This window comes from Notothenia rossii, assembly GCF_949606895.1.
Source record: "Notothenia rossii genome assembly, chromosome: 3".
Classification (NCBI taxonomy): Eukaryota; Metazoa; Chordata; class Actinopteri; order Perciformes; family Nototheniidae; genus Notothenia; species Notothenia rossii.
In genome coordinates, this window is record NC_136901.1 from 49,095,927 (window position 1) to 49,123,665 (window position 27,739).

General features: G+C 39.6%; 2 long non-coding RNA genes across 2 annotated transcripts in view; one reads left to right on the forward strand and one right to left on the reverse strand.

Annotated features, from left to right (window-relative positions):
• Nucleotides 1-8,107: 8,107 nt before the first annotated feature.
• LOC307032270 overlaps nucleotides 8,108-27,739 on the forward strand; it is a 57,214-nt gene continuing 37,582 nt past the window's right edge. Inside the window, exons 1-2 of the long non-coding RNA XR_013806199.1 lie at nucleotides 8,108-8,902; nucleotides 9,121-12,653. This is a non-coding gene — a long non-coding RNA (uncharacterized lncRNA). The remainder of the gene's footprint in view (nucleotides 8,903-9,120; nucleotides 12,654-27,739) is intronic.
• LOC307032807 lies at nucleotides 14,192-22,188 on the reverse strand. The gene is made up of 2 exons (XR_013806378.1): nucleotides 21,496-22,188; nucleotides 14,192-16,989 (listed from the first exon to the last, which is right to left on the reverse strand). It is a non-coding gene; the product is annotated as an uncharacterized lncRNA (long non-coding RNA).

The window sequence follows — 27,739 nt, forward strand, 5'->3', positions numbered from 1 at the left end:
CATGAATTAATCAATTGGTGAATTTATAAAGAAAGAAAGAGGAAACTATTAAATAACCCAAAAAACACACTGAGGGTAGAACATATTATTCAATCTTTTCATCATATGAACAAATTATTCTTTAAGAGATTTTTGTTCATGTTTGAATTTGGGGAAGATTTAATTTGTTACAGTATAAACCTACAGTGTAAAAGGATGGTTTTAGTAACCACTCTATAAAAGCAGACAAATCTGTATTTGTATGGAAAATGTTAAAGGTAGAGCTAGTACCAAGCCAAAGATAGTATTCCAATCTAGAGTATTGATTTCTCCATTGTAGCATAGTTATTACCTCAGGAGGGAAGATTAAGGTGGAAACAACATTTGTTTTTCGTCCAAGATGTAGAGTTTTAAAATGACACTGGGCAAAGAGCGATAGCAAAGTTTAATTTTTTAAAAACTAATGTAGTTGGGAGCAATACATGCAGGGCCTTGGAGCACTCATTGTGATGATGCATATTTGTTAAAAGAAACATCGTTCAGGGAGAAGGGGTCGCTCAACCCACCCTGCAGATGTTTTAAATCTTACTTGCAGCTTCAGAGGGAGCGCACGGCACCAGAGTATGAGTTTTAAAAGACAAGCGCCACCACCTCCTAATGGTCATCCATTCACCAGATGACCTGACATTTAGAGATGTTATTTAAAGGAGAAACATATCTGCCATAAGTGTAAATTCCGGAATTGAACTACAAACCATTAAATAAAATGACTTCTGTTTTAAAGTCCTTGTTAAAGGAGGGAGTAATTATCACATGCTCGGGCACCCAAGGTTCCACACACTGTAAAAGGGGTTAGCATAGCTATTTAAGTAGACCATAATTGAAAATAAATTAGTATAATGCGTTATTGATATTCCACCGGTTCTCACACCATTTCAAGGACTTTATCACTGCATTAGAACAGACCACCCAAAGGTAATGAGTAGGAACTTTTAAGTGATGAAATTCTACAACTGTTGTAACTGACCAAAATCTTCTCCCAGAAATGACTGTCTAGAAAGCCGTACCCCAGAGTAGAACGCACAATGGCCCCTTCTAGAGAACATATTACTTTCATACCTTAAATGGTATGAAAGGAGGGAGGGTACATTTCTCATGAGGAGACAGTTACAAATGCTAGCAGAACAAGCCCCCCACCCCCGTATACAGATGTTGATGACAATGATGAGATTATTTTAAATGATATGGATGTTCGGAGATGAGATTGATCAATGAATGTCCAGCCGATGTGATTCTTTAAATGATATCATGTGAAGAAGTGAGCAAAATTAAAATGGAGTGAATCCATTTCAATTTACTTCATACTATTCCAAGATAGTATATTTTTATTATTCCAATTAATTTTACACTATTCTAAGATAGTCCATTTTATTTGACTTTATTATTTTTATACTATTCTAATATGGTAGATTTCATGTTGTATAAATCATTGCTATTCTAAAATGGTTTGTTTCTTTTCACTTTGTAAAAACAAGTGCCTTAACACTGAGTGTGGTATGAGAACGGTTTCTGTGAAAGGAGGGAGGAAGAAATGTTCTGATACCAAGCCATTGCTGCTATTTTGAAGAATGATATTGAATGCAAACACTAGAAGTTATACACAAGGGACAACTTTTAGGTTTGAACCAGGCAAATAATTTAATTTGTATTTTTGTAAAATTAAGCCTATTGAACCATTCCATTTAGATTGTATATTTGTAATATGAGATATGTACTATGCGAAGTTCAGATGAATAACTCATTGATTTCAGTATTATACACACCTTTTAGGTGTGTAAGGAGGGACTGTTAGAAATTAAAATCAATGTTTTGATGGTATAATGTAGCTTAAACATACCGTCAGTTTAAATGCTCTTTTATACTGAAAAAACAGAAATTCTTGTGCACAAGCAGTTAAGCTTTTATTCTGAAAATCCTTCATCTACGGTTAGCATTTAGCATGTGACTAATATACGATTTCCTAAAGAGGTGAATTGAGTAGCGAAATGACATGGAGTGGTGCAAACCGAAACCTACTGATTTAACACTACAACTAGAGATGTCGAAATACTACCATGCTGAATATTAAATGAAAGTAGGCCTACAGTTTATTTGAATACATTATTGTTTACAGACGAGAGTAGCATGTGACAAGATCCGGAAACCAAACCAGCCGTGAAGTATTTTCTGTATGTTTTAGAGTATTGATTACAGCGTTGAGAATGTGTTACATGAAAAGTGATGAAAGAGAATATGAGGAGAAAAGGCGTGTTAAGCATATGTTGAAGGTGAAAAGTACCAATCCTCTGTTTAAATGCAACAACAGACATAGAGAGCCGCAGTGACGCGTCTTAAAACCCGGAAGTAAGTTAGCATTGTTAGCACTTCCGGTTCCTTCCTCAAAAAGCAATGCATTTTTTCCATAGGGTTTTGGAAAATAGCTCGAAATAAGGTCTGTGGTTGACACAAATTTAAGAGATAAGTCACGTTTTGTTCTACGACATTAAATACATCAGCAGTGACCCCACTGGGGATTTTTGAAGAGTTTACGTGTCTGAAAAACGATGGTTGTTACCGAGTGGCTGAATAGGACTACAGAAATTGTCGAGGCCGTTGTACGTCATTACGCCGAACACGTAAACACTCCCGCTAAGTTTGTTTTCCCCTGTGTTCTGCTTTAAAGCAAGTACATGCATATCTTTAGTATCTGTATATATATATCTGACAATTAGAATCTGTATTTTTGAAATTGTCTTTTTTAACACCGTAGTTTTACAAATTATAGAACAATTAATTACCAGCATTTTCCAATTTTACTCGGCAGTTCGTTTTGTTAGCTAACGTTAGCTAAAGCTGGCGCTACTAGTTAGCTACGCAATGGTTTATTGCTTTGCTCCGGGTTGCAGCCACAGGTCTTCGCATGGAACGTGCTCGTTCTATCGTTTCCCGGACAATGTTTCCCAAAGGAGAGTCTGGATTCGTGCCATGAGGTAAGCTGATGTTACATTTTTGTCCATGTCACGGTGAAATGTAAATGATGGGTAGTGACTGTATCGCCGTTATAGAGATGGCGCTGCTGAAAAGACCGCAACATAAGTAAAGATAATGAATACATCCTATTAAAACCTGTGTGGCTTATATGATAAGTCTTATTAGTACAAGCAGCATAACGTTTCACCATGTAACTAAAGATTGTAGTCAGGGAAATCAGTTTGACATATTGAACTAATAACAAATCACCTCTGGCTGGCAGAGAACTCCCTGCTCCATAGCTTCTCTTGGACGTAAAATCACATGTACATTTTACATTTTTATTCAATTTAATATCCCATCCCTCACATACTTTTGTATATATAATAACTTATATTTTCTTTTTCTTTTTATGCTGCTGCAACACAAACATTTCCCAAATTGGGATCAATAAAGTAATATATTATCTTAATTAAGAAATATAACTATTATAATTGGTGTAGCAGCTGAAAAATATTTTCAGTATGGATTAATCTCCCATTTATTTCTTTAGTTCAATTTTGATCTATAAAAATGTCAAAATAGTGAAAATGTTCACGAGACTTCAAAGTGCAAGGTTATATATTTAGGTGTTTTGCTTTAGCCTATGTACTGTATGTCTTAATGCTCTTATATGTGACGGTGTGACTTCCATGAAACTAATATTTTATATCTTCCCAACAGACAAGCTGACAGGAAGCCCAATGCCTGTTCCCGCATCTGCAGCTGTCATTTTCTTTTACAAAAGAGAAAAAGGCCTGTTTCATTTGAAGCACAGAATGTAGAAGAGCATTCCTACTGTCTGAGAGGGATAATTGATGGAATGGAGGAAGAAGCTGCGTGTCTAATGACTGAGGAGGAAGCAGGTCCATCAACACAGGCGGCTGCTAATGAAGATCCTCAACCACTATCTGAGAATGCCGAGGAGCAAGCAACCACGGTAGAAGAAAAACTTAAATCTCAGCAAAGACACATAATGCAGCTAGAGATCCAGCTAGAGGAGTCCAAGGCAAAGCAGAGTTACTGCCGGTGACAAGTATTCTGCCTCTCAGCTGAGTGAAAAGGTTCTTCGGATGGAGACAGGATTGCCAGATAGAGACACATTCAGTGCTGTGTGAGTATGTTGCTCGTTTTGAGGGTTCCATTACATACCCAGAAGGTTGGTTCCCCAAAGCACTGAGTCTTGAAGACCAAGTTTTCATGACCCTCATGAAACTGCGTCACAATTACACACACCTTCATCTGGCTGCACTCTTTCACTGTGGTGAAAGCACTGTCAGAAATGTGATTGTAACATTTATAGAGGTTCTCCACAAATTACTTTTTAAGGACATAATGAGTACTGTTCCCAGCCGGGAGAAAAATAAAACCAGCTTGCCTTCTTCATTTCGGCACATCCAAAACTGCAGAATGATAGTGGATTGTACGGACATCAAAATTGCTATCCCCAAGCAAATGGATATCCAGAAAGAGACCTACTCTGCTTACCGTGGCATGCACTCCTTCAAACTACTGCTCGGGGTAGCACCAAATGCTGTGATCACATACTGCAGCAAACTATACCCAGGATCAACAAGTGACAAAGAGATAGTACGGGATTCTGGTGTTCTTCAGCATTTCAAACCTGGAGATCTGATATTGGCTGACAAGGGATTCTTAATCCAGAACATTCTTCCTGAAGGAGTCACTGTCAACATTCCCCCATTCCTCTGTCATGGCCAACTGACACACAGCGAAGCACAGGCTACAAAGCTTATCGCACAAAATAGGATTCACGTCGAGAGAGCAAATGCTCGTTTGAAAGAATTTAGGATCCTAAAGTTCATTCCATCTCATCTGAGGCCCTTCGCAGATAAACTGGTGCAGGTATGTTGCGCACTAGTGAACTTCCAACGTCCTCTCATAAAAGAGGTGGGAGAAAAATAGTGTCTTTTCACATGTAAACACATATGTTTCATACACATCTTTTCAAATCTGTAAGCCCCCTTCCCCCCCTCTCAATCAACTTCCTCTTGACTGACTTTTCTGTTTATTTTATTTTACTATATTTATTTGTTTGCCTGTCCTTGTTTGTCTGCCCTCCCTCATACTGTAAAGCGTCTTTGAGTTGTAGAAAAGCGCTATATAAATAAAATGTATTATTATTATACTTTGTTTTACATTTTGAGTTCATCATTACACTCAAACTGTCTTTTCATTGGGTGCATTTTATTTCTTTTATTTAGATTCTGCTTTTTAATCAATCCAGAAACATGTTTCATACTTTGTTTTACATTTTGAGTTCATCATTAAACTCAAACAATGTCTTTAAACTGGGTGCATTGTATTTCTTTTATTTAGGTTCTGTTTAATACACATATAATTTGACTCAGATGTGCTGATAATATCTGCAAATATAAATCTTTAAACTGTCTTTTTACCTTGAACAGTCTGGCCTCTCGGGGTAGGCTCATGTTTGTTTATCTGTCTTTCTCTATCAAAAACGTTACTCCAAAGAATGGTTTGTGATTTGGGATTCAGAGGCAGGCTTGAATCAAGAAACCACAATAGTTTTCTGCATGGACTGCCTTTTTATATTAAGAAATATTATTTTGTAAATATGTTATTCTCTGTAGTCAGAAACCTAACACTCTAACAACCACAACATTGCAAAAGTGAGTAAATTACATTTAAAAACTATTCACAATTTCTTAAAATTACTATATTTGAAAATGATAGATTTATGATCTTTTTCATCGAACATATGAACGACTCAAACAAGGATCGCAGCAGCTACAAGAAAGATATTCAAAGGGGAACCATAACATCCTGAAGCTGAGTTTTCTCTAAAAGATTTTTTTTAATTTTAACAGCAGTGCTCTCTGAACTCAGAACAAGTAAATTAATGCCTTTTTGTTTTTCTGTCTTTTTCAGAAAATAACCACAACAGTGACAAAGGTGATTATTCCGGCAGTGCCAGCTTTGGAAGCATGTGGGCCTTGAAAAAGTCCTCAAGAGCCAACAGGTTAGGCTGCCAATTGTCATCTCGGGCTATCGGAATGATGACACTGTCTTTCGTAGTCCAGACCACAAAGTAGCAAGTCTCTCTTGCAGTGAGGTGAAGCTGACCTTGCACTTGGTGCCAGTAAGGATGTTCCTCACGCAGGCTGAATGTTTCTCCTTCCTTACTGACACAGAAGCCCATGATTTGCAATGCTTCACTAATTGTCATTTCCCTGGCTCTGTAGGGACACTTTACCTCCAGCACAGCGGAAGACCCTACCAGACCATTTGGAGATGCCCCCAACACTCCTGATTGGGAGAGCCACAAACCTGACTCATGGACCTGCATCTGGGTTGCAGTGGTGAATGCCCTGACGCCCTCACATTCATTCATAGTCCCCCACTGTACAGACAAAACACCATCAAGGGCCTGTTGTTGCCCTAGCACCCTGGCAATAAAGGAAGCAGTCACACGCTTTGACCTCAGGACAGCTCCAAAGTTGCTGGCAGTCAACCTTCCTTTCCTGAACAAATGCCAGTTTGGGTGGGTTCGCTGACCAGTGGTAGCCACCTGAATTGCCCTCTGTTGCTCTTCAGACAATGCCATGCTTGCCACAATTGCCTCAGGTCCTTGATGCCCAACAGATTTGAGAATTTCAGGAACAGTAAGTTTTTCCAAGCTGTAGTGTTCCTCTTCTGGCTCGGGGAGAGAAGCCAAGAAATTCCTGAGAACCTGCCCCCGAGTCTGTCCCTCAGCCAGTCACGATCTTCGGAGGTGGGCTCTCTTGTCAGCGGGTTGAATGAGTTATTGGTTGGAGGAAATAGCTCCTCCACTGAATGTGTACGTTTAGCTGCCTTTGGCTTCTTCCACTGACAGGGGGTGTCAGTGCAGCTGAAATTGTGGATGGCAAAGATGGATAATGCAGCCGCATGACTGCATTTCCATTCTCCACGTGGGCATTCACATTTTGTGGAGAGAATTCCCTCTTCTCCTGTAGATACCTGTGCTGGTGGGATTGTTTTATTATTTAAAATATATTTACATTTGTAATGCCTTCCCAATTATCCCTTTAATTGTTTATAGCCTACTGTATGTTTATTTCATGGATATTTCTGTGTTTTCTGGTGTGTAATATATTTCATGTGACACATAAAATGGATTTGTTGATGGGAATTAATGTGAATAAATTAACTCCAGCTTAATGGTACTCTCGCTATCACTACTCACCGACACTCTATAAACCTTGTCCCTCATGCTAGCTCTGACAACACCGGTAAGCACACCTTCATCTAGGCTGCACTGTTGTACGTGTCCTGACTTGTAGTGGTTCTCTCCTCAATCTACACTCTTCTTGTCATCTTTGTAAAATGATATCAGACTGGTAATTGACACAGCCATGACTTCTAGTGAAATTCAGTGTGGCTCAAATGAAAAGCTTTGTTAAAATATGCAAGTGCGCGAAAGTCAGTTGAAACGATCTTAAGTTGGCGTGACGTTGAAGTCGTGCGACCCTGCTGCTGTACTGGCTTGTAGTTCGTTTATAGCATAACGTTAGCATTTTGCTTCTGCCGACTAGATTTATTATTCAAAAATTATAAAAGTAGGGTTGACATGTGGATATTATCCGGCTGAACAAAACGTGATCCATCTCTTAAATATGTGTCAACCACAGATCTTATTTCGAGCTATTTTCCAAAATCCTATGGAGAAATTGCATTGCGTTTTAGACGAAGGAACCGGAAGGAGTTTGCTTCCGGGTTTAAGGACGCGTCACTGCGGCTCTCTATAGAGAGGCGAAGTCCCTCCCCTTCCGGGAGCCTCCATGGGACCCCGGAAGCGGAAAATTATACATTGAAGTCAATGGAGAGAGAAAAGTTATCTTTTGATCCCGTTTGAATTGTGCCACGAATGACACATATGATGTTTGTCAGTCTTAAACAATCATTTCCATGCAAAAAAAGTCACAGTTTGTCGTAAAAATGCTGAAATATAAGACTATGAATAATACGGAACTAGAAAGACTACAAATCCCAAATGCATTCTGGGTCGCGTAAGTGATGTCATAGGCGATAATGCTCCAAGACTGGTCGTGACTCGCAAAGCAAAGAGGAAGAAGAAGACTGATTTATTCCCTCCAATAAATATAAGAGATTGCTCCAATAAATTCACTTTTACAAGATGCCTGTGTGCTTTGTACGAGGTTGTAATCACAAAAGAGATCATACCACTTGCTCGTTCTATCGCTTCCCGTCTGATGAAAGGACCAGGAGTCGTCGGACCAAACATATCAGGTAATATACATGTTTTGCATGGAACATAGTCAAGTTAGCTACCTAGCTAGTAGCGAGCATGTTAGTTAGCATTATATTACATTACTTAGCCTTGTCATTTGTATTAGCCTTAACATGAAGTAAACCAAAATGTTAAACAGTAAGAGTAGTCATGATGGTAAGTATTTTGTGAAACATTCGAAGAGTAGCCTATCGCCCCCTCCACCAGGTGCTAAGGGGGCGGGAGGTAGGCTAACGCCACATTAGTATCAGCGATCTTTTCTACTTAATGCTATCTGCACAAATGGTTAACATTGACCATTAAAAGATCAGGCAGTTCAGGGAGAGTCGAAGGAAGGAAGGCAGGCAGCTTTGCATGACATTCTTCTGGACGTGTTTCATTGTGATGATCGTGAGGGTGAGTCAATCTGTTTGTTGGAAAGACAGTAGTTGAGTGATTACTGAGAGAAAATTATTAAAAGAGATAATTATTCAGTGTTGTTACTTTAAAGTGTTGTTACTGACCTTTTTCTCTTTTATTTTCTTTACCTCACCTGTAACTGCTGAGACCCTGAGGAACATGCACACTGGTCTGACCTGCTCTGGCAACCTGATTTCCACTGTACGTAATAGTATTTGGTTATGGTATATTATTTATATACATTCAAAGGCACAATGCACCCCTCAGAGACACACATGTATTGAGTGTGATATTTTGCATAGGTCATGTGAAATCATCTTTACATACTAGAAAACTGTAGGAGCGGCAACTTGTTTTGAAATTGAATTTTTAATATCCGATAAAGTTGATCTGTTTTCTTTATTCTTCTCTCTTCCCAGCTCCATCCATCACCATTCTCTGTTCCTGCAGGTCCTGCTTGCTAATCAATATTCATATTTTTTTTACACAATTACAAATAAAGTCAATGTATTGTATGACATGAAGTTGTGCTTCATTCTGAGTCAATAATAAATTCATTCTGCCTTCAGCTGCAAAATTATTGTGGACTGCACCGACATCCATGTAGCTGCCCCCCAGTAAGATGAACCAAGCAAAGTTGACATACTCAACATACAGCTGTACTCTTAAGTTTACATGAAGAATTTGTGAAATATTGGTAATAGCAGGTTTAAATGATTATTAGTAATTCATTATATAATTTTCTCATCGTAGATGAGCAGACAGGGAGCAGATGAGAAAAGCAGAATATGCAGCTGCCATTTTCCACATGGAAAAGAGAAAGGGCCAAGTGTATTTGAGTGGACAAAAGAGAAATCCCAAATACGAAAAATTAAATTATACAATTAAAGATATGTATACAAATAAATATATATCCTATATACACCATCATGTATAATGATGGTGTATGATGTAGAAGGAAGTGTGGTAGATAACAAGTAAATATAGTTACATACAGATCCATGTTACAGCAAAAGATGGAATAACTAAGAAGCACACAGTATAATAATAATTACACGCAACAATTAAATAACTGCTCAGCATCTCCACCACAGTCCCAATCTGCTGTGTCCTGTTTTCCTCCCCTCTGCATAACACCCCATCACACATACGAAACACAACGCAGAGTCCGAGGGTGTTAAGAGTATGTTTATTTAAATGTCCTCCTCTCTACTGGCCAACACAGGGAGCATATGCTGGGTGTAGAATTGTTCCAGGAGGAGGAGATTTCCATGCCATGCAGGGTCTTTGGGGATGGGGATGATGATCCCCTCCTTCGTGGTCCACAGTAGCAGAGACTCCGGTCTGTGATGTGCAGCTGTTATATAATATACAATACATTTTTTTGAAAAACATTTGATCAAAAAATAAGGATTTGGTCAGGATCTAGAGTCAGTGTGTAGTTTATTAATTAATCAATGCTCTCTACATTAGGAAAACACATACCAGTGTACCAGAGGGAGTCACACACAGCTGTGCCTAGATAACCAAACAAATTAACAACAGGGATGCAAACTCATCAGGTATGAAAAAGGTGACAAGGATCCGAGCCCCCTGACCCCACAGAATATCGGCTTTAAAATGAGGAATAACAGAGGATTTTAGCAGTCAGAACAACTAAAGTAGCAGTGTTAATATTAACAGAAACGCCATAGAGTCACATCTAATAGAAATATATAAAAAACATTTATTTTAATTGTGTAGCAGTCAGTTTATAATTTTGGCAGCACTGTTGAGCATTTTGAAAATGTATTTTCATGCCTCTGTGCAAGGCTTAGTCTTTCTATCTTTATAGCCACTGGTGTAAAGTAACTAAGTTCATAAACTCAACAAGTACTATACTTGGGCACAATTTTGAGATACTTGTACTTTACTTAAGTATTTCAATGTTTTGCTACTTTGTACTTCTACTCCACTACAGTTCAGAGGTAAATGGTCTACTTTTACTCCACTACATGTATGTAATACCTTTAGTTACTTTACAGATGTGGATGAATGATGTGAAATATAATCAAGTGTCAAATCAGACTTTAGTTCCACCTGGAGTAAATCCAAAAGCTACCCTGCCTGCAGTATACAAAGTCATTCAGACTAGCTGCACCTTTACCAGCTTTGATAACACTTTAATGATCAGTCATTATAAAACATATCATATTATTCTGAAATGGACCAATCTGCAAAATGACTACTTTTACTGTCGCTACTTTCACTATATTTTGATAATAATACTTTTCTACTTTTACTTGAGGAACATTTGGAATGCAGGACTTTTACTGTAACAGAGTATTCCTACACTCTGGTACTTCTACTTTTACTCAAGTACAAGAACTGAGTACTTCTACATTTAATCAATTACAAGATATATACTTATACCACCTCTGTTTATAGCCTATGAAAAAAACGATTAGAAAACGAAGGCTAAAGCTAACGTTAGCAGATAGTGACAATGTATGCTAGTTGGCTAGCTCAACGATAATATTGCGACGGGAAAAAAAAACTTTTCAGTGCACATCACGCTCTGCCGCTCCGACAGGGAGCTCTACTGTGAACACCTGAACGGCCCGTTCTAACAGCTGTTCACCAGCGGTCCAGTCTGTGCCACAGTGACTCCGGACGCACAGTTAATATTAACGAACGCACCGTAGGTAATGTAGCTGCTGAAGCTAGACCATCATCGCCGAGCAGCAGAGGCTTATTATACATCATGAGCAGAGCCGACAGGCAGGAAGACTCGAGCACACAGCTCGCGCTTCATTATAATATATAAAAAAAAGCTCGCGGCCGCACATTAATCCGGGTCCCAGACCCCCTCCCATACCCCAAAAATATTTTTATTGCAGATCTACAGGAATCACAAAAACGACCTATTTTGGATTCAAAACGGAGAATTTCGCCGAAAGGTGACAAGTTTGCATCCCTGGACAAGATAACCAAAATCCTTGAATCTACACACAGCAAATAAACTCAAATGACACAACGAGATGTAAAAAGGAGATCACACATATAGTCGATATAGAACTGGCCGCTTCAATCTGAAGAGCAACTAAAACAAAACACGGGAGTGTATCTTGTTCTTGTGAACACTAATGTTATCCACAGCATACACAGACACCACAAAGTTCTTAAGGAGAAAACTAGTTGCTAAAACAAAACACGTTAGTGTACCTTGTTAGCTAGCTGACATTAACCTTAAACATTGCACTCATATTACTCACTGAAACCTTGTAAAGCCGGTCCCGCATGCTGGCTCTTACAGAACCGCTCCCTTTCGTGTATGTACAGCTCTCAACATGCCCAGACTTGTAGTGATTTTCACCTCGTTTTATACTTTTTCGCCTCATTCTGAAAGAAACAGGTGAAATTTACTAACGTGACAGCCATCTTTGTGATGGTGACGAGTATTGTGCGAGACCAGAGACCTGTAGTTCACTGAGCGGTTTCACACAAAAAAAATTGTAACTTCACAGTTTTACAACACATTTTTATTTTTTTGACTTGCAAAATGTTCTTTTAATTTGACAAACATCATATGTGTCATTCGTGGCACAATTCAAACGGGATCGAAAGATGACTTTTCTCTCTCCATTGACGTCAATGTATAATTTTCCGCTTCCGGGGTCCCATGGGTCGGAAGTAGATGGGCGGGACTTCGCCTCTCTATTAGAGGCGAGGCGAGCCGGCTGGCGGGGAGGAGCCAGCAGAGGATATATAACGGCACCGAACGGGGGATGGGCCTTCTCTTCTTGCTCAGGAGAGCCAGATCACAGCTGTTTTCTGCCGGAACAATATTCTGTCTGTAACACTACCGCGCCTTTTTTAATTAAAGTATCCCATTTTAATCTTTTCAGAGACTCCATTTAGTCTCATTTTAAAGCTTCTCTCCTGGACGCGAGAATAAAGAACATATTTAACAGTACACAGCAAAAACCACAGTGTACATTGTACTCTATAAGAGTACATTTAACACCAGTCTCGGGGTGTATATAGGTCCAAGAGTTTGGTGTTCTCTGAACACTGTCAAAAGTGTAAAATATAAACTCCAAATAAAGAGTTTGATTTGAACACTTTGGGAGTCAAAATATACACTATACCTGATACTTTTTTTCCAACACATGCAGTGTAAACCTCGAACCCTCAGAGTTAGAAATGTACTCTTAGTCAGTCTTTTAGTGTCACGGTGCAGAGCTGATTAATCAACACTTTGAGAGAGAAAATCTACTCCATGGTCATTTTTCACACTGTTTCAGTGCTGTTTAGCTGATGTACACCAAACAAACCATTTTGGGGTGTGAAAGCAATTCTAGAACCCTGAAGGCAAGAGAGACTGAAAAGAGTCAAGGGAAGCTTATAAAAGTTAACAGCATTTAATTACACAAAATATGCGGTGGTGTACAAAATGAAATGTGCGAGTGGAGGCGCTCTCCACATCCGACCGGTCAGTTCAGGTCAGGGGGTCGAAGAGATCAATCCTTGGCTTGCTCTTCCTGTTGTCATCTGAGGTCTTCTCCTATTGGCCGGCGTTGTTGGGGGGCGGGTCCAATGCAATTCCTGTCTTTTTCTGTAGCTAAATTGCATCATTCTGGCGTCTGTGGTTAAAAAACATTCCCTGCTACACATTATTCAGCGTCAATAAATGAGTGCTAATCCCAGTGTGCTCAGTGTACAACATCACATGTCATTTCACCTTGGTTCAAGGTTTGAAATCGTATGATTCCGCCAGATGCTTTGATTTTAATTTCTAACAATCCCTCCTTACATACCATTTAAGGTATGTAAATAATATTGAAATCAATGCGTTCTTCATCCGAACATAACTCATAAAAGTCAAAAATACAAATAATACATATTCATCATAAATATAAAGTTTTTCATTTGTGCATAACTTCTATCTTAAACCTTTAATGTCACTTCGCAAAATAGCAGCAATTAGCTTGGTATGGAAAATGTCTAACGCCCTCCTTTCACATCCTAAATCATCTTCATACTGTATCTGGTGTAAAGGCACTTGTTCCTTTACAAAGTATAAGAAGGATTAAACTATCTAAAAATAGCTAAATATTACTCTTTATTTAAACAAGTCTAGCGCCATTCTATCGGTCTGTTTTTATCTAACTGTTTGTGTCACCCTTTTACTGTGTCTCTGGTGCAATTTACAAATCTCTGCTGGCTCCAGTAGATATAGTTCTCTCCATCCACATTCTTGTTGGTTCTGGGACAGAGGAATAATAATTCAGAACCTGCTGATATTTGAATCTTACTACTTGGTATATGTTACAAACAAAAAACATCTTCTTGGTGAACTAAATAAAATCCTTGTAATCTTTCTCAAATCTAATATAACAATTAACTATTCCTGTTTGTGGTAAAAACACACTAACGTTATGTAATACAATTTCATTATGATTCAAAAACAACTAAAGTCATGATGATGTCAGAGTGAATGATTTCCTGAGTGTGTCTGTCCTGTAAGGTACGTCATTCTCTGCTTGGATCGTGTGCAGAAATCCCATCGATTGCACCTGGCAATACGGCTTCTACCTATCTATTATCAAGCTGAAAAATGAATACAGAAATCCAACATACTGTCATCAAATGTCTTTCTATTATGAATTTAAATGAAATGTATATCCCCATAATGACCTAAACAATAAAGTCTATGGCTTTTACTTCTTTTACCAGGCTAGTTACAAGATGTTGTCAAAATTAAATTCTGTCTCATTACATTACTATGTTTTAGCTTAACTGTAATATGTTCTTTCTACATTTCAAACCTCAGGTGCTTTAATATCTGTTGAAATATTACAAAATTGTTTCATTATCACAGGTCAACTTTTTCGGTATTCCATTCTGGAATTAGATCTCTCACAGTAGCCCCTTGGCCACTGATTCTGCATCTGTGTTACCGGTTATAACTCAATCAATATTAGAAACATGTCAACATTCACCAAACAGTATATTATAACTAGATATGGAGCAAGTTAATCCTAAAACTATCTTCAATGCTCAGTTTGAACATCTGGGTTGGGGCGGAAAGTTTCTTTCAATCCTTAAAGAAAAAATTTAAATTGTGAATTTTACATTTACATGTTGACATTATACATTATACACACTCCCCCCTTTTTACACATGAACTCATGTGTAACAAAATCCTGTAATGGGGAGGGGGAAAACACTTTCAGGTAAATATTGGTTAGGGACATAACGAACATTGTTTACAATTTTAGATCCATTATTATTATTTCCACAGTAAACACTTCAGTGAAAATAAGTGTTTCTCTCCGTCTTTCATGGCCCAAAAGAAACAGAATCTTCAGATTTTAGATTGAGTTTTACATTTGCAAACCGCCAACTCCTGTGGGAATAAAATATCATCAAGTAGATTAGAAACGGGTCACATGTCCGGTTTCCCCTTTTTATGGAATTTTTAGGAAACCTCTCGTTTCCCTTGGAGCTCCAAAATAATATGTTAGTCCAAAAACATGCTTGGTTAGTTATTGTTTTAGAATCATGCAGTTACACTGATCACATGCCGGCATTCATTCACACTCACACTATCTGGTTGTCAAGTCAGGTTTGGTTTGGTGACTGACCCCAGGGTCAGTCATTGACAGTGCTTTTGTCACACTGTCAGTCAGGGTCAACGGTCATTTGGTCTCAGTCTTTCGGCCATGTCGTGCTCTGCAGAGTCTTTTCAGAGGTATTTCAGCATAGGCGGGTTCCCTTTATCTACAAAAATATGTCATATGTGGAGCGCCATTCCTTATTCATTCACGATTTCAACTATGATTTTCAAGATGGTTCTAACTTTCCTTTTGGACTTCTGCCTCCCATCTTTCCTGAAACTTGGTACAAAACTCACTTCCTTATAGTACTACTGATACTGCAATTCATTTACACCTAATTAGTATTACAATGTCTAATAGATCTAATTCAGAAACTTGTGTACATAACTATTATCTTGAGTCAAACCATTACTAGGATCTGTGTAGCTCTGCTATGTATTTCATAGCTCATCTATTTTCAATTCTGGTCCACTTAAAAAACAACGTTAAACTATTTAGCAGTGTGTGGAACCTTGGGTGTCCGAACATGTAACAATTACTCCCTCCTTTATCAAGGATTTTAAAACAGAAGTCATTTCATTTTTCCATCTGAAAGCCCTCCTATGGTAATAAGTATGCTACAATGGAGAAATCAACACTTCAGATTGGAATACTATATTTGGCTTGGCACGAGCTCTTCCTTTAACATGATCCATACAAATACAGATGTGTCTTATAGAGTGGTTTCTAAAACTATCCTTTTAATGGTGATCAATATTGTAACAAATGAGATCACACGTGAATAAAAATCTCTAAAAGAATAATTTGTTAACATGATGAAAAGATTGAAGCATATGGTTCTACTCTGTACTCCACAACACCCACTGCTTAAAGTGGAGTGAATATTTCCATCATGTCTCCCTCAGTGTGATTTTCTCATTTTACTTTAATAGTTTCCTCTTTACTGCTATTTTTAATTTACAAATTGATTAATTCATGGTTAATAAATCTGTTTGTCTTTACGTATTTATCAAGTGAATTCAAGTTATTTAAATGTGGTCTCTTTTATGTGTGTTTGTGAATAAGTGTGTTTATGTGTAAACTCACTCATTCCCGTTCTCCTTTTCTCCTCCTCTGGTTGTCTCAAGCCGTGACCCCGGCCTCCTCACTTCTAATCGACCATGCCAACTCCTCTGATTCTGTCTTCTCTTCAGTCCATCAGCTCTTGAATCCATCCGCTGTAACTCTTTTAGGCAGCCTTTGGCCCAGTCACATCTGCAGCCCACAACATGCCACTGTTCTTGCACTGCTTTTTATATGTCATCTCCTCCTTTACAGTCTCTTCGCTGTTTATATGGAGGGCGGATTCTGCTCTCAAGTTTCACACTTTGCTCTTGCCAAATCTCGTGGCTCAGCTTGGAACTTCATGCCCTGTCTGAGGGACGGATGAGAGTATTTCTCTGTATGTCAGCAAGCCGTTTGGTTCTGGATGCCTCAGGTGGAGATAGTTCTGGCTGCAGTTCTGTTGTTGATGTTGTTGTTGTTGTTGTTGTTGTTGTTGTTTCAGCTCTGGTTCTCTGTCTGTTTGATGAAGAAGGAGGAGTCTCCTGTTGGGTTAGGTCTTTTGTCTGCTTGGCGGGACGGGGTCGTAGCCTTTCTGACTCAGAGGGGGAGTCCAGGTCTCGGGACGCATTATCTATAAGAAATCTAGCACACTGAGGTTAAATAAATCGAACCCTTTCCACTCTGTCTCTTTCTAATCATACTATCCATCTAAACAACACAATGAATGTCTACTAATGATATTACAAATACTCCCTCTAAAAATTGTTTCATCCATTGCTACATATTTACCCAACCTGACTCTTTCAGGAAACCATTTTCTCCTATAAATTGAAACACCTGTTTCAAGCATCACATATTTCACACACTACGAAAGAACATCTCCATATTTTCTCCAATATTTTAAATCCCAGTGTTACTTAGAACAATAGTAACCCTGCAGAGCACACTAATCAGATTACAGTAATGAAATTTGACTCAAGTGTAGGCCTATGTCTACTTTCCATTATACTTATTACTTTTAGTGAACATTTATTTATATTGTCTAAATTCCTTGTCTATGATGTGCAAACAGTTCGAGTATAAAAAGGTGTTTTTCTCTATGTATTTACACTCTACGGATTCTTGAGTTTACTCATCTCCTGGTGCTGTCGTTGTAAAAATCTTCGATTCCTTATTGTTTTGAACCAGTTTTCCAAAATTAGTTCTAACTGCCGTGCCGTTTCTGCAAATGTAGCGGTGCGGCTACACACTGTGTAAGTGGGTGCCAACATGTTCCTTTTTTAACTTTGATCCGGAGTGCATCTGCAGTGCGTTCTACAACTTCCCACGGTCCACTCCATACAGGTTGCAACAACTTCATCTTGTGGATTTTTACATTTACCCAATCCCCTGGTCCAACAGAAATATTCGTCATGGCCCTGGCATACGCTTCCGCCTCAATTTTTCTCATATCTAACATTGGTTCTCCTCTGTATTGTGAGGTGATACCTTGTGGTGGATATTGCTGAGTGGGGCAATCTCTGGCCAAATGTCTACAATCACCACATATGAAGCAGCCGCAATCTCTTCTTCCTCTTGAGCGTTGCTTTCCTCTCCATTGTCCCTTTTGTTGATGCTGTATGGGAGTGTATACCTGAGCTGGCAGCTGTACTTGGGTAGGAAGATACACAGGTGTCTGCTGTTGAAGATACTGCGGTGCTTGTGGCTGTACTTGCGTAGGAAGATACACAGGTATCTGCTGAACTTGGTTTTGTGGACATACACTTCCTCCTCCGCTTTGTTGGTTCTGCATTTGATTCGCTGGTTCTTCCTAAGTTTGAACTGTTGGAGGTGTCCACCCTGCCTTCTCTGCTAGTATGGCCATCTGATTAGCTTCAGTATCTTTCTCAGCCACCTGCATCTTCAAAAGTATTTTTTCCAGTTTCTTTGTTTCTTCATCATCTTCCTTTGTTATTTCCTGGCATTTGATGTCATGGTGAATGAGATGTAGTCTCCATTCTTCTGGGATTTTAGCTTCTAACCCCACCACATCTCTAAGGCGTGCCTGCACTGATTGTGGAAGGGCTTTAATGACCGCGTCCTTCCACAGCATTGTGACAGCCGGCGAAACGTCATGTCGTTCTCCAGTACAGTCCTCCCACACTCCTTCACATCTCTTCAGGAAGGCATGTATGTTTTCCTCCGTGCCTTTCCTCAGGCCAGTGAGGGCATGTAAACTGCGTGTTGTCGGGTAGATGTGACGAATAGCAGCCCAATAATTCGACCTGATGTAGTTGAATGAAGTGTCGTCTGGGTCGTGCGTGCAATTGGCCTCGGAATCTACTGCTCTTGCTTCCAGTCGTCCTTCAATCCGTCCGAGCAGGGCCCTCATGTCTCCCAAGCACAGGTGGTCTTGGGCTGTGTATCTCTCCAGATCAGTCACCCACTTCTGACCTCCTTTCGTGAGTGGAGGTCGTTTTGCCACTAATGCTTCCATGTCCCTGTGAGTCCATGGTTGGTATTGAAATCCTCCTCTTCCAGCCGCTATCAATGACATGGAGGTATGTGCACCGGTCTTGGTTCTTTTAGTTTTCTTGGTTCTTCTCGTTTTGGGGCATGTCCCAGGCTAATGTTGCTCATTTTCGTCGCTACTATTATTCTCAGGAGGAGATGCAAAACCGCGTTGTTGCTGTGACTGTTCATGGTATGGGGAGTGTCTACTGGTTTCAGACTGTGTACCGCCGTCGTCATCTTCACCTCCCTGTCCTTCGGAATAGTCAGGAGAGTAGTTTGTTCTGCGGTTTCTTTGAGTTCTTCGTTCTTCTTGTTCTCTCCTTTCTCTCTGTTGTCTATCTGCCTTCATGTCCTGAAATCTTACATCTTCTTGTCGTCTTTCCGCCAGAAGTTGTTATTATTTATCTTCCTCCTTTTGTCTTTCGGCAATAATGTCATTATGGGCTTCAACTGCCTTTCGTCTCTCTTCCATTCCTCTGTTGAGCTGCTCTTCCATTCTTCTGTTGAGTTCCTTTTTCCATTATTCTGCCGAGTTCTTCCATTCTTCTGTTGGATTCTTCCTCTCTTCTGCAGAGTTCTGCTTCCATTCTTCTGCTGAGTTCTTCCATTCTTCTGTTGGATTCTTCCTCTCTTCTGCAGAGTTCTGCTTCCATTCTTCTGCTGAGTTCTTCCATTCTTCTGTTGGATTCTTCCTCTCTTCTGCAGAGTTCTGCTTCCATTCTTCTGCTGAGTTCTTCCATTCTTCTGTTGGATTCTTCCTCTCTTCTGCAGAGTTCTGCTTCCATTCTTCTGCTGAGTTCTTCCATTCTTCTGTTGGATTCTTCCTCTCTTCTGCAGAGTTCTGCTTCCATTCTTCTGCTGAGTTCTTCCATTCTTCTGTTGGATTCTTCCTCTCTTCTGCAGAGTTCTGCTTCCATTCTTCTGTTGGATTCTTCCTCTCTTCTGCAGAGTTCTGCTTCCATTCTTCTGCTGAGTTCTTCCATTCTTCTGTTGGTCTCCTCTTCCATTCTTCTGCTGAGTTCTACCACATGTAAGCTGTTTGTCAATCCTTGGCTGGCATCTTCCAGATGGAATACCAGACTTGCAACCATAGCTTTTCTTTTTTCAGCTCTGTTCATAGCAATGTTTTCAGGTCCATACCAAGAGGGTTGTCCGGCTTTGATCCATGCTTTTTCCTGTTGTAGATATTCAGCATTCTCATGTTCAACTACAGCTTTTCTATGGGCTTCCGTTGGTCCAGGTTGATCATCTGCTGGAATCAATCCTCTCGTTTGCCACTGTTCTAACAGTTTCTCCATTTGGTTCCATGTCCTCTGTCTTTTACTTGAAACTGTTAAAGCATCTGATCTGATTTTTACCCTTTCCTTGATATCTGCAGTTGAGCCTGGCTCTGTGACTGGTCTCAACTTGGTGTCTTTTGGCGACATGTTTAAGTACTTGGATAATATTATTAAGTTATCAAAGATGAAAAACTAATCCTCTGAATAGTACCTTTGTATTCTTTATAAAGATATCCTATGTCACCTGAACTTAACTTTAAAATCTTTTTTTTTTTTTTTTTTTCAAATAAATAAAAATGTTGGAAAATCAAAATCAAAATTAGACAAATTAAATTAACATTTTGAAATTATGCAAATTTTAAAATCTGAATAAAGAAATAAAAATGAACAGGAGTTGATTTAGTAATATGAAAATAGGAATATGGTGCAAATCCAAATAAACCGTGTACAGTGTATACTCAAGTTTATGAAATTATGCAAATGTCATAAAATGAGTCAACTACAATACTTCAATTCAAAGAAACCACCTGTAATCTTTATCTGTGTGGTGAAGAATGTATTAACTGTAATACTTATTATGTCCGCTAGGGGAGCTGTTTTATTTTTGAACTCCTCTCAAATGTACCAACTAGTACTTCCGGTTCATAAACCTACTTCCTGTTTATTTCCCCAAAATAATAAAGTTCAAATGACTTTCTTTGAAAAGCATGAAAAACAAAACAACTCAATCTACTCTCAACGTTCATCTACACCATCCCTGTGTATTTAATCAGTAATTACCAGTTGTATCTTCACTTAAACTACTTCATCATCTAGTAATGCCAACTGGCTAGCTAACTAGCTTAGCAGTATAGTATAAACTTCATGTGACTGGGGGAAGGGGAACACTCAACATGTGCAGATTAAAACCACACTGCTTGACAATACAAAACAACACAATCTTCATTTATCTTAGCTCTAAATTCTTTCGATGCTGACCTTAAAAGCTGATCTCATACCAATCTTGTACACAATCGTTTCGGCTTAGAACATTGCACAAAAATATACTTTTCGGCTTAAAAACTCCACACAATATACTTTATTAAACCAGACTACGCCGGTTTAACACATCAAACATATAGACTAACATGAATGGACCCAGTCCAGTGTAAACCAGATCAAGTCTGGTACCTCCCCAGAAGGTCTTAATACTATGTAATATTCACATTAATCGGGCGGCGCCGAGGATACAACAGAGATGAATAGAAACACTATATACAATCTCCACACCACTCGCAATCACCACAGATCAATCTACAGATCACTACCAATGCTTGCACCTAATGTAAATGTATTTAACTATACAGTTTTTGAATTGAACATGTAACTGTCTCACCTTTCGTTTAGGCCCAGCCAAAAACTCCAGCAGTGAGTCTGTAGCCTGTCCTCCCTTTGTGCAGCCTGGTGTGATGCTAGTTAGCTTGCAGCCTTCCCCTCTACTCAGCTCTATCCTGCTTCAGGTCCACCCAGGGACGCCAAATTGAAAGCAATTCTAGAACCCTGAAGGCAAGAGAGACTGAAAAGAGTCAAGGGAAGCTTATAAAAGTTAACAGCATTTAATTACACAAAATATGCGGTGGTGTACAAAATGAAATGTGCGAGTGGAGGCGCTCTCCACATCCGACCGGTCAGTTCAGGTCAGGGGGTCGAAGAGATCAATCCTTGGCTTGCTCTTCCTGTTGTCATCTGAGGTCTTCTCCTATTGGCCGGCGTTGTTGGGGGGCGGGTCCAATGCAATTCCTGCCTTTTCTGTAGCTAAATTGCATCATTCTGGCGTCTGTCGTTATTTAAACATTCCCTGCTACACATTATTCAGCGTCAATAAATGAGTGCTAATCCCAGTGTGCTCAGTGTACAACATCACATGTCATTTCACCTTGGTTCAAGGTTTGAAATCGTATGATTCCGCCAGATGCTAAATGCTAACCGGAAGTGACGAATTTTCAGAATAAAAGTGTTAAGCTAATAGTGAGAACTTTCGGTTTTTCAGAATAAAACTGATTTAAATCAAATAGTGTATTTAATTCAAATTACGCCATATCAACATTGATTTTAATTTCTAACAGGTGAATCATTAACACTTCAGGAAATAAAGTACACATCAGATTCTTGAAAACATGGGTTTATTTTCAAAAATGGGATTTTTATGTGTTTTAAATATAACATCTACCGTAATTTTCGGACTATAAGGCGCACCTGAATATAAGCCGCAGCAGCTAAATTGAATGATGTGTACATATATAAGCCGCACTGGACTATAAGCCGCATGTGTTTTAATGTTTAATTAGCATATGTAAGGGTTCGTGCACAGAGGGGATTGTCGGGAAAGAGATGGCTGTTTGAGCAAGCTCCCATTTATTAACATTTCAACAAACAAGTTGCATATTTGCATAACGTATTCAAGTGTTACCATTTAGTGCAATAGTAGCTACAGAACATGTACTGTGCTGTGTAAACTGTACTGTATCACATAGCGTTTCAGACACACAAACTTTTCAACTTTCAAACTTAAACGGTGCGCTCCCAGCGCACGTACCGGCAGTGATCTACAGCAGCGGTTTTCAACCAGTGGTACGGGGACAAACTGTCTCGCTCTCGTAATGTCTGTCTGTCTTGCTCTCGTTCTGTCTCTCGTACCACTCTCGGTTCCACTTTTACTTTTGCGCGCTACCTGTCTCACTCTTTTCCGGCCTCCAGCTTTTCCTGCGGGAACCCGCCGCTTAAAGGTAGGGGTCCGCGGACCGGCCATAGAGCCCATAGAGTTAAATGTGGTGGCCGTTAGCTGTAAAAATCCATAGATTAGCCGCACCGTTATATAAGGTGCAGCGTCGAAAAATTGGAAAAAAAGCGCGGCTTATAGTCCGAAAATTACGGTAATCAGTAGCAACATCAAACAACCCACAAAATACATTGGTCATAGGTGGAGATGTGTACATTTGCCCATTAGGCCTCTTTAGGCTGGGGTAACACTTTAGAGGTAATCATTCCAAAATCCAGGACAACGTGGAATACCATACACTAGTGCTAATGTGCAAAGTAAACTGACAAGAATAGTGTTTTGAAAGACTAACAATCACCGAGCAGGATGACCAACATCTAAAAGTGTACATGGCAACCAGTTTACATCAATGTTGTAGATGGTGGTCTGCAAAAATGTGTACATGCCGTTTAAGGCCTGGTAATAGGAGATCCCAAACACATAGTGTGCTCTAAAAAGTTCATCAAAACTGACAGGGAAGACTTGGCCTTGCAGGGAAGGAGCTCACCATCCAACGCAATGTAGTACTCATGGAGCTGTTGCTTGTGGTCCCAACTGCTAGGATGTGCCTCCACTGTACCAGAGTACTCCTGAAGGCTGGAGATGACTGTAAGATAAAAATAAACACAAATATAAGTAAACTGTACATCATATGTTGATGGATGAGTCAGACACTGACAAAAACCTTTGATAGCAGATCAGATCAGCTCGGCCATTACCATGAACAGAAGTCAAATGTAAATTACACATTAATGCAGCAGTGATATAAAACCTAAAAGCGTCCCAAAAATAGTAAAACATTGACAGGGACAATTTCACTGCACAATGAGTGCCTTTACTTAAAGTATATTCACAGGGTGGTATTTGTACTTTTACTTAACTTAAAACTTCCTCCCCAACTGGAATTGGTCTATTGCACATGTACAGTACCAAACGCAGTTAGACGTAAACAGCATTATATCAGGCGGGAGGCGAGAGCTTCAAAATCATTCATTCTACATGAGGAACGTAAATTGGCGGTAGCTAAGCTAACGTTAACTGTCTCATTATTTCAAATTATGGATTAAAAACATTTATTCAAGGCCGCTGCGGCACTTCCGTAACGTTACCCCCTGTCGAATGGGATTATTATATGATTAACCCTGTTTACATTTTATAGGTCTTAAGCACATGTGGCGGAAGTGCACAGCACGCACACTGATCCCACTCACATGGTCTCTCATGTTCCCTCTACCACCTACATTCACAGTGTGTGTGTGTGTGTCCCTCTCTTGCTCCATGATCTGTGTAGCATATTTATTGATGCCACTGACCCTTCCTTAGCAAAGAGAGATCACATTGCACATAAACACACACCTACACACCCCGCCGCTGTAACCAGAGCTCAGTCACCTTTGCTTCAGCGAAGGAATTATACAAAGCCGTTGCATGGTGTAAAATGACACTATTGTCATGCTGGAATTTGTGTAATGACAGTTTGGGAAATGGGCTTGGGTGCTATGTTTCCTGCTGAAGCAAACATCTTATGTAAGTTACGGAAGCTAACCCTAATGTGATGTCAACCCATACCATGAAATGTATTATTAAATTATTCAACTTTACTTTTGAATATTTCGTTTCATAATACTCCAGTTGTAAAAGAGTTGAATGTAGGTCTAGATCTTCTCTTTTTATGACACTTCAGTTAAACACTATTGAACATTTATAATGATGAGATAATAGCAATCCTTGCAATACAATTTGTTTTTGTCCTTTACCATCGCCTCCCACTTATAATTCCTCTCGAATGTCACTATTTCTAAGAATTTCCAATACTTTTTTTTCTTCCTATATAGATACATTTTTCAAAAGCCAAACTAAATATGTCAACAATTGGACAAGAGGATGGCATTTTACATTGTTCCAGCGGAGTGCAATCAACCATCACTGTCACTCTGCTTGACAGGGCAACTGTCTGGAAACATGCCCAACATGCACAGCCTGGGACTTAAAGGTATTAGGGAGGAGGACCTCTGAGAGGTAGAGTGCATCACTGACCTCCAAAATGTTTGAATTTCAACACGGAGTGCCTTGGTGTGCAATGCACTTACAAAATTGGTTAAGGCTATATTTGTCAACCGATTCAGCTGCGTTTTTTCTCGTTTTAATGCCATTGAACAAGTCTTTTGATCAGATTGACAGCTACGGTGAGAGGATCTCCCGTAAAAGCCACGTAAAAGGTACGTGTTGTGATGTCTGTGTTTGCTTCCCCTGTCGCGAGTTCGGATCACTCAGTGAAGATATATATACCTAAATAATCTGTGGAGTCTCAGCTTTAATCGGATATATTGCATGTGCAGCTACGATAAGTAATAAGTAGGGATGAGTATCGTTAGGATTTTATCGATACCGGTACCGCATTATAACTTGAGTCATGACAACTGGCGACATTCTATTATTTTCGTCATAGGAATCCGGGGCGTGTACATTGAGGACCCATTGTTGACTTACCAGGAAATAAACATGTCAATCGCCTTGTTTACGTACATCTTTTGCTATATCTGCCTTCCTAAGATCACTTTGATGCACATTCAGTACTCTTATGTGAGGTTGTGGGTGAGAGGTCAATATTGTGACGCTTACAGGGAGGTATTGTTGGGGCAGAACCTCTGCTTCGCGCGTTCCTCTATGAGTTGGTTTTAAAAGAAGGAAAAGTCAAAGCACCAGGATAAGGGTTCAACAATAATCTGCTTTAATGGTAAAAACATACAATACATCACCCAATCACCTAATCACGAAGCACTCTGCAGAGTACTCCGGGCTCAGGTTCTAACACCGTGTCAGACACGTCTCAGGAACGGCCAGTGAGAAACAAGAGCACCGATCTTCAAAATAATCACAACATTTATACACAGGTGGGGAGGAGTTTTGTCGCTTGCTCTTCCCTAGCTATTAGTTTATTGGCGGGTTCACTTCTGAGCGAGCTAGCCAGTGAGTTGGCAGTGTTCCATTGGTCGGTTTCCCTTCTGTGCGGGACCCCAGGTAGTGAGTCCGCAGTTATTTATTCCATCTGTTGCTTCACAGTGTATGTGTGTGTGTGTTTGTGTCCCTCTGCCCTCAGGCAGATCCCCCAATCAATGATTTGGAGTCATGACAGAGGACTCTTTGACAGGACACATACTCATTCCCCCTAAACATCTTCAACACACACACACATCCTATCATGTATCTTATCACACAACAGTCACATGTTTTTCTTTATGAAAGCCATATTTGTAAATATCCAAACGTCATCGTCTCATGACATCTTTAGGATTTGGTAAATAACAAAGCTTAACTGTTCCCATGGCCTAAGGAAGGGGTCGGCAACCCGCGGCCCTCGGGCCGCATGCGGCCCTTTAAGCCCTCTGCTCTGGCTCCCTTGAGTTTAGACCAGGGGTCACCAACCTTTTTGTCACCGAGGGCTACTTCAAGGGTACTGAGTAATACGAAGGGCTACTTGTTTGATACAAACTTCCTGAATAACATAATTGCAAGGTTCACCTTTAACGATAATATTATTATTAATAATAATCAGAATACATATTAATTTACTGTATGTGAAGGACTGTCTGATCACATGTTAATATTAATTATTCCTCACAATAATTATTAACAATGATTTACCATTGCTATAGCAACCCCATTGTTTTGTTATGAAAATGTATCTATATTTATACACATTCTCGCGAGATCTATCAGGGGTTGTTGTAATGCTGCGTTCACACCGGACGCGACTTCGCTCTAATCGCTCGAGTTTCACCGCTGCTGCCAGCTGTGTTTACTCGCATCATTCAAACAAGACGCGCTGGCTCGGGAGCTACAACTACAACAAAATGAACATATTTTACCGTGATTAAATTGTAATACACGTTTCTAAATGATGCCGAAGTAACAACATACTGATACCGTTTAGTAAAAACCATGAATTAATGCTTGACAAGTCTGCAGACAAGATGGCAGGCGAAAAACCTTTTAAAATGCTTGTTTTCTGAATGGAGATTGGGTCGACCAGGCTAAGCTAACGTTGTATATGCTCATTCCACACTCATAACAACGGCCTACAGACATAAATAAACCAGCGACTGTATTCGCCATGACACAGACAGTCTGTGGTTTGTACTTGTTTAACTTTTGTCCAGTTTCTGAAAAGATATGAGGAGCTGTGATCTCTGTTTGCTAACTGCTAACAGCTGATGTTTTCTGGTTGAACGTCAGTGGCAGGCTGAGATCCTCACCACTGCTGTGTGTGAATGCTCTTAACGTCCCGATAGCAATGAATATATTAAATGCTTTGACAATAAATACATACAAAAATTAATCTCTGGAAGCCGTAGCACTGTAAAAAGCACGACCAATCATTTTAGCCGGCCCGGCTGAAATAACTGGATGGCCTACCTGCCTGTCAGCCTTCCATCTGTGCACAAACTTATCTCGTGTCCTCATTGATGATGCGCGTTCGTGTGTTGGAGGAGGGACTCTATAAGAAAGTCTGAAGGAAGAGGCCTATTTTTTCCGGTTGTGTATTTTCAAATTCTAGCGCACTCGAGCTGGTTTCTCCATTCTTACCTACCCTACCTTTAACTCTTTTTAGGGTGCAGCTATATGTTTTATTTATTTCAAAGTGGGCCCATTTTAATAATATTTGTTTTCCCTTCAAATGTGCAGAGGACTCCCCAAGTGTTGTGTATAATTTATTTTAAAGTAGGCCTGTGTATTATTTTTAATTCTCCTTATCAGAATCAGAATCCCTTTATTAGTCCCACAGAGGGGAAATTTGCAGCGTTACAGCAGGAAAGAGCCA